Source organism: Elephas maximus, chromosome X (assembly GCF_024166365.1).
Source record: "Elephas maximus indicus isolate mEleMax1 chromosome X, mEleMax1 primary haplotype, whole genome shotgun sequence".
NCBI lineage: Eukaryota > Metazoa > Chordata > Mammalia > Proboscidea > Elephantidae > Elephas > Elephas maximus.
In genome coordinates this window covers 136,091,523-136,104,444 of record NC_064846.1, presented here as the reverse complement: position 1 = coordinate 136,104,444, position 12,922 = coordinate 136,091,523, and the positions used below count along the sequence as shown (strand labels likewise).

The following is a 12,922-nucleotide window of genomic DNA, read 5'->3' as shown; positions in this document are numbered from 1 at the left end:
CATACATGAAAAAGACACAGGTGGGTGGACTTAGTCCGAAAGATATAGGGAAGAGATAGATAGTGATGAATTGATAACATTTGGGTGGCCAGAAGAAGCTGAAGAATATATAAATCAAAACTAAACACTTTATATGTGTATAAAGCTGGTGCATTTGACCCAAATTAAGGTAGTGCTCTTTCAGCCCTAAAGTTGAAAAGCTTGTCCTGCATTTAGCAACTCAAGTGGAGGCATCCTGTGGTAGCCATCCACCCATCTGCTCACCCATTGTCCAGTTATGCCCTAAATTAAAAGTTCAGCTTTGGTTGACCACTGGACAGTGGCAGCTTTCTTGCCTGTGTGGGTGAATTGGAACAGTCCACTGGCAGTTACAGGGTGAAAAAAAAGTCTTCTTACTTCCAATGGTAGATATAGATAGGAGTTCTCAACATAATATGACATTTTCAGGAATTGCCATTTTCAGGGGTGTTTATATCACCTTCTGGCACACTGGTACCTTCCAATTTAGCAGGGTGTCATTTATTGTCCTCTGCAAAGATGTCACACAGGAGAGAGGAGAGGCTAGCTCTTGGTCATTCTGCCACTTGATAAAAAATTCAAAGAATTTTTAAACATATTATTATAATTGTTGTGGGAGGTGTTGAAAGCTGGTTTCCCAAGTATCACCAACACAACCTGCTGCTAAGATAAAGGGAGTTTCTCACTTTGACAGTGTCTCAGAGAAGGGAATGCAGGACAGAGTTTATTGTGAATTGGAGGTTTGGTTTAAGGCAGGCCTTTTCATGAAGGGGGCACTTGATTAGGATTAGGTGAGAATCACTGTACGACAGTCCAAGATGGGTGAAAACAGCAAGGCAGAGATTTTGAGATGAGGGACTCAAAGAATTTTTGAGTTTCCACTGTCTGTTGATGCTTTCTATTGAAGAGTTGATGAGTGTTTTGGGAAGTTCCTCTGATGACCAATCAAACCATTTGCTTGGGCAGGACAGTAAAGGAAGGCGAATGAAAACCGTGGAAGAGCAAAGTCATGTCAGTGTAGCCAGTAAGGTGTGGTCTGAGTTCTCAGTGTCCACGTTGAGTGTAATAGTTTTAGTTCTCACAGCAAATGTAGTCATATAGCCATGTTATAGATGAGAAAACTGAGACTCAGGAGGATTAAGTGGTTTTCTGAAGTCAAACATCTAATTAGTTCTGGAGAGAGAACTAGGCCCAACCTCTTTTCTGTCTTCTCTGCTAAGAACTCTTCCTTTTATGCTGTTTATATTGCCCTTTGTCTCAAGCCCCTCTGGGACTTGAGTTGCTAGAGCAAGAACAGGTTTCAAGCTGATTTTAAAGTTGAAGCCGTGCGATCTTATCTGAATGAATTATAAAATGCTTTGTTGAGAATGGGTTTGTCCAATGAGTCTAAGCGTCCTGAACTCAAAAATAATCTGTGGATGAAGAATAGCGAATGTGTCCTTACTAGAAGTTTGATGTGACACATTAATCATGAATATGGCACTGGATGCTATATTAATGGTACGCAAGGGAAAGAAATCCTTTGCTATTTTGCTCCAGGTTTTTTCTTATGTATGTCTTTAAGGGGAAACCCTGATGGCACAGTGGTTAAATGCTACAGCTGCAAACCAATGGGTCGGCAGTTCAAATCCCCCAGGCGTTCCTTGGAAACTCTATAGGGCAGTTCTACTCTGTCCTACAAGGTTGCCGTGAGTCAGAATTGACTTGATGGCACTGGGTTTTTTTTTTTTTTTTTTTGGATGTCTTTAAGGGGAGCAAGAAAAAGCTAGGGAGAAAAAGAGAGAGAGGGAAAATCTGAGAGTGGATCCTTTCTCTCTCTCCTCTGTGGTATGTGCATCTGTACTTTAGTTCATTTTTGCCTTCCTGGCTCCTCTGTCATCCTAGTCCCCACTCCACCTCACCCTCACCTCCTATGTGGTTCAGCTGCATCTGTGGGAATAGCCCATGAAGGTAAAATGTCCCCAAAGGCAAGATGACTATAAAGATAAATATAGTGCTGAGGAACAGTAGTTAAGCGTAGTGGTTAAGAGCTATGGCTGCTAACCAAAAGGTCGGCAATTTGAATCCACCAGGCACTCCTTGGAAACTCTACGAGCAGTTCTACTCTGTCCTATAGGGTCGCTATGAGTTGGAATCGACTCGATGGCAATGGGTTTGGTTATTGGTTTGGTTTTTGAGGAACTGTGAAAAAGTTTATTAGTGGGAGTCCAAGTCTTTGTGGGGTAAATAGGGCAGAGGTTATGGGTCTTATAAGTTTACTAGCATGTAAAATTCAGATGTGCAGAGGTGTTATCCCTTCAGTGCTGAATCTCCAACACTAAGAGCACATAGGAAGCCAAAACAAACAAACAAAAACCCTTTGGTGGGTTCGAACCACCAACCTTTACTTTAGCAGCAAAGTACCTAACCATTTGCCCCATCCAGGCCCCCAAGAGCACACAGTAAATTAGGCACTGAAAAATATTTGTTGAAAGAACAAATGGACAAAAACGTGGACATCAGCCACCATTTTGCTTTTGAGGCCAATTCAAGATGCCACTTTTGTTCTCTTAACTTTGGTTTTGGACGTGCTGATTAATACTTATCCTAATGTCAGCAGTGTGTGAATCAGGTCCCAGGTAGGCAACACTTTCGCCCTGACACTGCTGGCTCAAGTGCCAAGTCCTTATCAAGGTGTGAATGTGGATTGGGTGAAGGAAACAGAAGCTTGGAGAAGAGAAAGCCTGGCTGAGCACCGGAATGAGATTGGAGGGACAAGCATAAAGAGATGGGGCAACATTGGGGAAGCAGAGCCAGTTCGATTGGAAACGTAATGGAGCTTTGACAGATGAGCTAGTTCTAAATATCTGTCTGAGGAAACTTTCCATGAATTATGCTCTAATGTTCTTCTCCATGAAATCACTCACAATCAGTCCTTGAAATCTGAAATCAGAGACCCAGGCACCAGGGCCCTTCCAACAGTTGATCAGATGTGGGAGGGGACTTTGACATTTGGAGGAGTGAGTTACTATGGTAAAATATTCTGAACTATTTTCAACGATTCTTACAACTTAGCCCTAGTGGCCTGTGGGCCAATTTCTCAACTAGAGGAAAAATTGTAACCATTAAAACTCCTAAGAAACCGGTGAGCTCATTTGCAAGCACAGTGTAGCCAAAGCTTCTTGTTTTAAAAAGTTGTCTAAAGATACTTGCAGAAATATTAGACATTTCATTAAAAAGTATGGTTGTTGTTGTGTGCCGTTGAGTCCATTCCGACTCATGGTGACCTGATATGACAGAGTAAGACTGCCCCATAGGGTTTCCTAGCCTGTAACCTTTATGGAAGCAGATGACCAGGTCTTTCTCCCTTGGAGCCACTGGGTGGGTTCCATCCGCCAACCTTTCGGTTAGCAGCCGAGGGCTTAACTGTTGTGCCACCAGTGCTTCTTAAAAAGTATCATTCCCTCAAATATCTAATAAATATTTAGAAAAATTTACAACAGGGTGCTGTATATTTTAATATATATGTTTAAATATGTTTACCTCTACGTATGTGTTGTATTAAAGACAATTGCACTTAATGTCTGCTGCACGGAAGAATAATTTTCCAGTTGATTGTACTTCTATTTATCTATTTAATAATTAGATTTCAGATCTAATTATTAACTTAAGGACACATCACTCAGAGTGTTACTAAGTAAAAGTGTCTGTTAAATCTAGTTAATTTTAACAGTTATGGGGCACAAAATTAAATATGAAATGCAAATATATACAAAATGTAAATACATGAGCAAACTAATAAAATTGCTAATTGCTCTGCCTTTTTGAAAATGCTTTTGTGTGGCAAGTGTACATAAGAAAATATTGCTTCTAATTATAAAATTTCTTTGTTCCAGGCTTGATGCAAGCAGATTAGGGATACGGTCTGTCACACAGACACATGAAAATGTGGATTCTTGGAGACAGTAATAGCGATCAACATTTTTATTAGCCTATCTCTCTGGTACCATATTTATATATAATTAAAAAACAAACTATTTTCATTTCCTCTTTAAAAATAGGATTCCCACATTGGCAGAGTAATGGAACGGCCACTAGAATAGCGTGGTTTCAACCACTGATTTGGAAGCCACGATGCATGTATGGGCAATATAGAAAAGTAAGTGACAAAGAATTGGGAAGTTTTATGGCTACTTAAGCAATTTTTTAAAAATTAGATTTGTGTCAACTTAGAATAAGGTTTTAAGTAGTCTGTTCCAGACCTCTAACCTGGGTCTTTTCTTTTTTCACTTTTATCGGCTATTTGAATAAAGAGCCAAAAGACACATGAATCAGATTTAGAAATGAACCAAAGCTGGGGGAAAGAGACTGGGAGTAACCAAATGAAGATTCAAAGATAATTTCACAGACTGAAATTAGGAAACAAAAGCAACAAGATTACAATTTACAGAGAGATAAATGCAAATTTCTCATTAAGGGTTCATAATTTAATTACATGAGTACATGATGGAGGAGATCTCAGAAGTTCTTATGAAAATGACCTAGGGGATTTAATTGGTCCCAAGTTTAATACAAGCCAATAAGTCTACAAAGCTGCCCAAAAGCTATGATTCCTTTGACTGCATAAATTACAGAAGGAGGAGCATCACGTTTCCCCTCCTCCCTTCAATCTACATCCTGGAAGGAGGAGTACTGTTTCGGAGTCAACAGATTCTGGGACATGATGATGCCACGTTTGCTAGTGGACAGGGTCACTGTGTGGTAACAGGTCAGCACTTGGTGTGGTGGTCTTGCCGCTCTCCCTACAGGAGGCTCTCTTCCTCCCTCTTCTTTTTCTGCCATCCACGTAGTAGAAGTGATAAGCTGACTCCGGGCCTACTCTCTTGGAACATTTCCAACCAACTACCTCACTTTCCTTTTTTCTTTACATGGGGCTGGAGTAATATCCAAAGTGCTGTAAAAAAAAAATTTTTTTTTTAGTAGTATTTATTCTGGCTGGTAGAATTAGAGATGTTACAGGTTGAATTGTGTCCTCTCAAAATATGTCTTGGAACCCTAACCCCTATATGCGTGGATGTATTCCCATTTGGAAATACAGTTTTCTTTGTTATGTTAATGAGGCTATATTGGCGTGGCTGTGTTGTATCCAATCAGTTTTGAGATATAAAAGGAGTGAATCAGGCACAGAAGAAAGCAAACATAGATGGGGGAAGATAGATGCCATGCCACATGAAGATCACCAAGGAAAAAAGGGAAAGAAGAGAGACAAAGACCTTCCCTCAGAGCTGACAGAGAGAGAAAGCCTCCCCCTAGAGCTGGCACCCTGAATTTGGACTTCTAGCCTCCTAATCTGTGAGAGAATGAATTTCTGTTTGTTAAAGTCACCCACTTGTTGTATTTCTGTAATAAAAGAAAATAAGACGAGAGACAAGTGTATTTTTCTTCTTACTGTTTTTCTCTATTTTTCAAATTTATCTGAAATAGAAATGTATTACTTCTATAATTGGAAAAAAAATTTCTTGTGAATAAACACAAAGACTGTTTACTTTTAAAAAGAACATTTGGAACTCCCACTGAATATGAACATAACCTTTTGTTATATGTATCAAAGAAACGATTGGGTTTTTACATACATGCCAGCTTTAAGTTTGGTTGCATATCACAGAAAAAATAACAGTGGCTTTAATAAGCTAAAAGTCTAGTTCTCTCTTATGTAAAAGAAGCTTCGATGCAGGCAGGCAGAGCAGCTATGGTGGCTGCACAATGTCGGGCACTGACACTCCTTTATCTTGTTCAGCTGTGTGTGGCTTCCATTCTCTACGTCACCTCATGGATCAAAATGGCCGCTGGAATACCAGCAGGAAAAAGGGAGGAAAAGAAGATAGAGCTGCCCTCTTTATTTTCAAGGTATTTCTAGAAATACCAGGTAACACTTCTGTATAGATTTCATTGGTGAGAACTTGGTCATAAGGTCATACTAACTACAAAGAATTCTGGGGAAAAACTCTGGGCTTTGTTTCTAATAAGGAAGGAGAAAATGGATATTGAGAATCTATTAGCTGTCACTGCTACCTGTATTGACTAAGGGTAAGCATTAAGAAAATGTTAGTGGCCACAGCTTCTTTGCTGATAGATTTAGGAACTTTCTATAGGGCTTCATTTGCTTAGATCGGTCAACAATTATTTTAGTAAAAACTTGCTATATGCCTCGGTTTCTTCATTTGTAAAACAGATCTGTACCTTCCTCATAAGGCTGTTGTTGTTAGCTGCCATGGAGTGGGCCCCTGACTCATGGTGACCCCATACACAGCAGAACGAAACACTGCTTGGTCCTCCACCATTCCCATGATTGCTTGGGGATCAGACCATTGTGATCCATAAGGTTTTCATCGGCTGATTTTTGGAAGTAGATTGCCAGGCCTTTCTTCCCGGTCCATCTTAGTCTAGAAGCTCTGCTGAGACCTGTTCAGCATTATAACAACATGCAAGCCTCTACTGACAGAGGAGGGTGAAGACTGCACATGAGGTGCTTTGGCTGGAATCAAACCCGGGTCTCGTGCACGGAAGGTGAGGATTCTACTGGTAAACCGCCAGTGTCTCCCCCATGAGGTTCTAGAGAGTATTAAATGAGATAACACATGTAAAGCAACTGGAACAGTGTCTGATATGTGTAAAATGCTCAGTAAATGTCAGTTGTTACTATGATTAGTGTTACTGTTCTGGGAAAGAATATAAATGAAACTGAAGATGTAATTCCTGTCTTAGGTTCTTTCTCTTCTGGTTGAGGAGAGAAGATACATAGACATGAAATAATTTCAGAATAAGTGTGCAATTAAGAGCAAGAGGTTATGGCGCAAAGCATACGTTTTGCAAGAATTTGAAGACTGAAAAAGTCCCCTGTGTGTGTATTTGTGAGATAGATAGGTAGGTAGGTAGGTAGGTAGATGATAGATAGATAGATAGATAGATAGATAGATAGATAGATAGATAGATAGATAGATAGATAGATAGATAGATAGATAGATAGATAGATAGATAGATAGATAGACAGATAGACAGATAGGTAGATAGATAATCGATCGATCGATTGATCAGGGAATATTTCAGGAAGACCTAAGGCTTTAAATTTAGCTACGACTTCTTAATTTTATCCCTTAAGTTGTCACATAATTTGGTTAATTCTCTCAGAGAGGCTAACCCCTGGCCTGCCTATCTCAGGCTGGGAAAGATCTTTCCGATCCTTAAAAGTTCCAAGAGAGAGGCCACAGGCCCCTCTGTTTTCTTTTAAGCCCATTTGTGAATCTATCAGTACTGACTTTTTCAGGGCAAAAACTCATGAATTAAAGTAAGATTTTTTTTTCCTTAGTTTACGAATATGGTTCCTACTAAAAATTACATCAACTGAGTGAACAACACAGATATGTATGAGAATGAATAACCTGCTAGAACAGATATTGCTTGGTATTTTTTTTTTCTTTGAGAAGTCTTTCCTAGCGTCGCATTTTATTTTATGCAGTACATTTGCTAAGAGAATTCAAAAGAAGAGATCGGGCCCATTGTCCTTCATTCCAGCAGCATTGAAGGCCCAATTTCGTGTTTTGAGGCTCTTAAGGAGTGTACTACATAAAAAGGAATGGACTGCTTGCTATTCAACCATAGCTGGAACAGCAATACCAATCATTATACTGTTATCTATTTGAAAAATGTGGATTTTACTTGGAGATGGTATTTATTGAAGCCTGCAAGAAATCCGTTTTCTGTCTACCTGGCAAGAGCAATTTGAAATGAAAAATTCAAGCTCAGAAATCCGGTTGAAATTTGACCTTCTCTATATTGCCATGGATTTGGGTATGATGATGTATGCAGGGGCAGGGGATGGGTGGATGTCCACCGGCTTCCAATCCTGTGCTGTGTTTGTCTCTGCTGCACAATAGGGCAATCTAAGAGAAACCTTCTCCAGCTTTATTAAAGTGGGGGAGGGCGTAGGATGCTGGAGCTGATGCACTTAAAATGCTCTTTGAAGCATCATGGAAATTTTGCAAAAGACTTTTATGTAGCAACAATTCTATTGATAGAGTCAATGAGAGTTTTGTCTGTGCAAGAACTGTAGGATGGGACCCCAAGTCACATGCTCTCAAAATTATTCTCCCTTTGTTGGATATCACAAAGGATATTTTCCCATGAAAACAAGATCTTTTGTTTCTTATGAATTCATTCTAATTGTGAAGCCGGTTGATGGGGTTACTGCATGCTCTTCTGTTGCACTGGCAGGTGGCCTGGCGGAGCTGGTGAAATGGGTTCAATCATGAATTAAGGTTTTTCCTGCTCTTAATGTCATTCACTTCTAATCTAATACATAGTCCTTGATATTCATTTCCAAAGGGGAGAATGGTGAGGTCACAGATAGACAGTTGTTCCTGCTGGGCTTTAAAAGGTAAGCAAGCAAGATATCCCTCCCTTTCCAGTTTCCCTACCTTTTTGCGAATGTGCTTGGCTAACAAATAAAAATGCACAGAAAATATAGACAAGTAATGAAAGCATAGACAAGTTATAGCATCATTTCCAAAGGAACTTACTAAATATTGTATTGCTGGGTTCTGTGCAAAAAATAAAACAAACACATACAGTTCCACCTCTCTGAGGACTCACACTTAATCCAGTCACTGTGCTGTGTACAAACATTTAATAGCAATTTTGTAAACACTTATGTAAAAGATTCGGAAAGCTCTGCACTAAATACTGAGGATTGAAGACTAATGAGGCCTAGGCTTGCCCCTCAAGAAACCCGTGCAGAAAATGTCAGCAGAGGGAAGAATTTAAAGTGCAGTAGGAACTCGGATGAAAGGCAATTCAGCATATAAACATGAATGATTGCAGTCAATAGTCCACAATATAATAAGCTGGTACATGTATAAGACAGGAAATATATTTTTAAAATTTCCTGTGTGACCTATTGTGGAAAGTCTTGGCCAGGCCTTTTGCACTGAAATCTTTAGTAAGCCCAGTGATATGGTAAGAAGTCAGTGGGTACAAGCTGCTCTGTGTTACAACATGAGAGTGTGTTCACCTAAATAATAATAGTACTCTGTGAACTGTGCCCATGTGCATATATACGACTGCATGCACGCACACTACCACATGACTTTTGGAGCTCATCTATGTGGAGCAAAGGAAGGTGGGATGAGGGAGCCTTGTCCACTCATTTTTTATCTTTGATCTTGAGGACTGTCTTAGTTATCTAGTGCTTCTATAACAGAAATACAACAAGTGGATGGCTTTAACAAAGAGAAATTTATTCTATCACAGTCTAGAAGGCTAGAAGTCCAAATTTAGTGTACCAGATCCAGGGGAAGGCTTTCTCTTCCTGTCAGTTCTGGCGAAGGTCCTTGTCATCAATCTTCTCCTGGTCTAGGGGCTCCTCAGTGCAGGGACCCTGGGTCCAAAGGGCACGCTCTGCTCCTGGCTCTTCTTTCTTGGTGGCGTGAGGCCCCTCTTTTCTCTGCTTGATTCTCTCTTTTATATCTCAAAAGAGATTGGCTCAAGATACAATCTAATCCTGTAGAGTGAGTCCTGCTTCATTAACATAACTGCCTCTAATCCTGCCTCATTAACATCATAGAGGTTAAGATTTGCAACACATAGAATAATCAAATCAGATCACAAAATGGTGGACAACCACACAATCTTGGGAATCATGGCCCAGCCAAGTTGGTACACATTTTGCGGGACACAATTCAATCCATGACAAAGACATTTATTGTACTTCTTGTTTGTTGTTTCCCCCTCAGTATGAGTCGTCATTCCCATCAATCTTGGAACCTGCACTGGCCTTTGAGGTTCAGCGTAGCTCACCTATGGTGGCTTTTAGGAGACAGGGTGGCACAAAATATGATTGGGGGCAGAGATGACTGGGAATATCACACAAGGGCAATATATGAATAAGGGCAGCAGGAGCATCTGGGCAGTCATTGAACTTCGTTTGGTTGCATGTTATTCAAGGACAGCAACCCACTATTGAGGGGAGGCAGGAGGTGCTGATCTGAGACCTGAAACAATGGTAAGATGAGGATAGTCTTGAATCAGAAACAAGACACATGGTCCAACGAGTGACTCTATCCAAAGAGGAATAGAAAAGAGACAAATAGCATGCAAAAGGCATGTGATTTTAGTAATGATGGTGATGAAATAACCAGAGAGGGATTGCACTAAAAATAAGGCTTCTTGTGAAGTCAGGATTGCAGAGAGGGAAAATTCATTGCTTTATACCCATCAATCAGCAGCTACATGAGTTGTTCAAGGTCTTCACGTTGCATTAGCCACTCATAATGCTGCTTTAGCACACTTCAGAAGGCCCTGGTCACACACTGACCTATACACACAAAAAAGTCAAATTTAGTGGCTTCAATGGTGTAGAGAAGCTTGCTTTTCGTGTGTTGTCTTGAAGAGGGTTTAAACAAACTCAAATGATTATCACATGCAACCCTGTAGTATAAAGGGACTTCTACCTGGAGGGAAGCCCTGAGCAGGATCTCTAAACATTTTCCTCCTTATTTCTATTCCTTCCCTTTTCCTGAATCTAACTCTAAACATCTTTAAGAAAAGCACCTAGAGAAATACAAAATAAAACCAGCCATGGGGAAAAGTCTGACTTGTATGTTGTTTGTCAAAGCTGCAGGCCCTAAGTGAGCCAAGGCTATGCAGAAAGAGCTCTTGCCTGCTCAAGTGTCTGTGGATTTTGCTCTGGACTATTTCTTTGAAAAACTCCTTGACATAACCGTGATGTATCTTCTTTCTTTTACTTGAAATGCCACTGAAACTGACCTTCATTCTGTTCCTTGCCAGAAGGAGGGCCTAGCTGATGTAGCTTCCTAATTTCAGCCATTTGGATTAGTATTGCCATAAGTGTACTGGTATGGCTTTCTTAAAAGACAGAACTTCATAGATTTAATCAAGGCCAAAAACTTCGGTGGGCCAAAACTACCGCAATTTCTTATGATAACCCCAGCAGTAGCAAGGCAGAACACCCTATCCCATAGCTACCGAATAGGCAAAGGACAGTGGACTTTTCATAAAAATGCATCTAAGTAGTGACTGGCACCTAAAAGGTCCTCAGTGTTTCAATGACTGGATGTACTGATATCAAAAACCTTTTTAGAGACTTATAATCTTGCAAAATGCTGGTTGCTACAGTACTACAGAAGATAATGCAGAAAGGATTTAACTAATTTGTTGGTAGACCACCACTGGAGGGTACTTCTAGCTTGTGCTTTCAGTGGTGTGCTGGAGCTGCCTCATACTGGCTCGCAAGAGCCATTCGTTAAATTGTTGAGAGTAGCTTGAAATTGGCCATGGTGGGAGTATTTACACCACAAAATAAGCAAATGGTACAAATCAAGGCTTTTTTTTTTTTTCCACAGAGAGTTGTTTGTTAAACATCTACCATAATACCACTGGCTTAACTCCATTCATGAAAACTACTAAACTAAATCTAAACTATACTAATCTGCTGCAAAAGACCTCTTTGAAGTGTTAAAAAGCAAAGATGTCATCTTGAAGACTAAGGTGTACCTGACCCAAGCCATGGTGTTTTCAATTGCCTCATATGCATGTAGAGGCTGGACAATGAAAAAGGAAGACTGGAGAAGAACTGACGCCTTTGAATTGTGGTGTTGGAGAAGAATATTGAGTATACCATAACAAAAAACATGGACTGCCAAAAGAACAAACAAATCTTTTTTGGAAGAAGTATAGCCAGAATGCTCCTTAGAAGCGGCAATGACAAGACTAAGTCTCACATACTTTGGACATGTTACCAGGAAGGGCCAGTCCCTAGGGAAGGGCATTGTGCTTGGTAAAGAAGAGGGTCAGCGAAAAAGAGGAAGACCCTCAATAGGATGGATTGACACAGCGGCTGCAACAGTGGGCTCAAGCATAACAACGATTGTGAGGTTGGTGTAGGACCAGGCAGTGTTTCATTCTGTTGTACACAGGGTTGCTATGAGGTGACACCGACTCGACTGCACCTAACAACAACAACAACAACTAAACTAAACTAAAAAGGCTACAGAAACAACATGGGTGAACCTCACAGACACTATGCCATGTGAGAGAAAGCCAGACACAAAAGAGCACATAGTGAATGATTCCATTTATATGAAGTTCTAGAACAGGCAAAACTAATCTATGGTGAACAAAATAGGGATGGGGTTGTCTCCAAAGGGAGGAACTGACTGTAATGGAGTATGAGAAACTTGTCTGGGGTGATGAAAATATTCTATATCTTGATAGTGGTGTGGGTTACACAAGCATATATATTGGTCAAAAACCCACTGAATTGTACACTTAAGATTGGAGCAGCTTATTGTATGTAAATTTTACCACAAAAGAAAAAACCTGCTAAAAAAATTGAACCCTACTTAGTAATTTTGCTTTGCACAACGGTAAGGGTTAGCAATTCTGGAAATATTTGTGCATTCTGTGTTTGAGAAAATGAGTAAATATGTTGAGGATAATGGAATCCAGGTTCTCACTGTCAGAGAAAAACATCCCCAGGTGGAGATCCTAGGATGGAGTGTAGACTGTGGCAAAAGAATTTAACTGTATTACAAATATATGAAACAACTTCGCTGAAGGCGGTGGTGGGGCAGGGGCGGGAGGGAGGTACTGACCTAAGTAACTTTGGAAATGAGTAGATTCTGCCAGACTAAAGGCAAAAGGAACTGCACATAAATACTGTACCCACAGGGGTCCAGATGAACAATTCTGATCTGCTACACTTGTATACTGGAATTGAACAATTAAGTAAATGAATGGTGAACGGTGGGAACCATGTTTGTCACTGTTGGCATAGAAATCTATAGATAAGCAATGGCAGGATCCTACAATAAGCCATGTGATAATGGATTAGAATTGGCAACATCAATAA

General features: G+C 40.2%; 1 long non-coding RNA gene across 6 annotated transcripts in view; it reads left to right on the top strand.

The window, feature by feature from the left end:
* The window catches only part of LOC126068956 (uncharacterized), a 60,979-nt gene that overhangs the window by 29,291 nt on the left and 18,766 nt on the right, over nucleotides 1–12,922 (top strand). For 3 of the 6 annotated variants that reach the window (XR_007515782.1, XR_007515778.1, XR_007515781.1), the window contains 3 exons: nucleotides 4,059–4,156; nucleotides 5,795–5,904; nucleotides 11,415–11,945. The exons of 1 other annotated variant lie outside the window; for it this stretch is intronic. This is a non-coding gene — a long non-coding RNA (uncharacterized LOC126068956). The remainder of the gene's footprint in view (nucleotides 1–4,058; nucleotides 4,157–5,794; nucleotides 5,905–11,414; nucleotides 11,946–12,922) is intronic. 2 more of the 6 variants (XR_007515780.1, XR_007515779.1) reach the window with 2 other exon arrangements.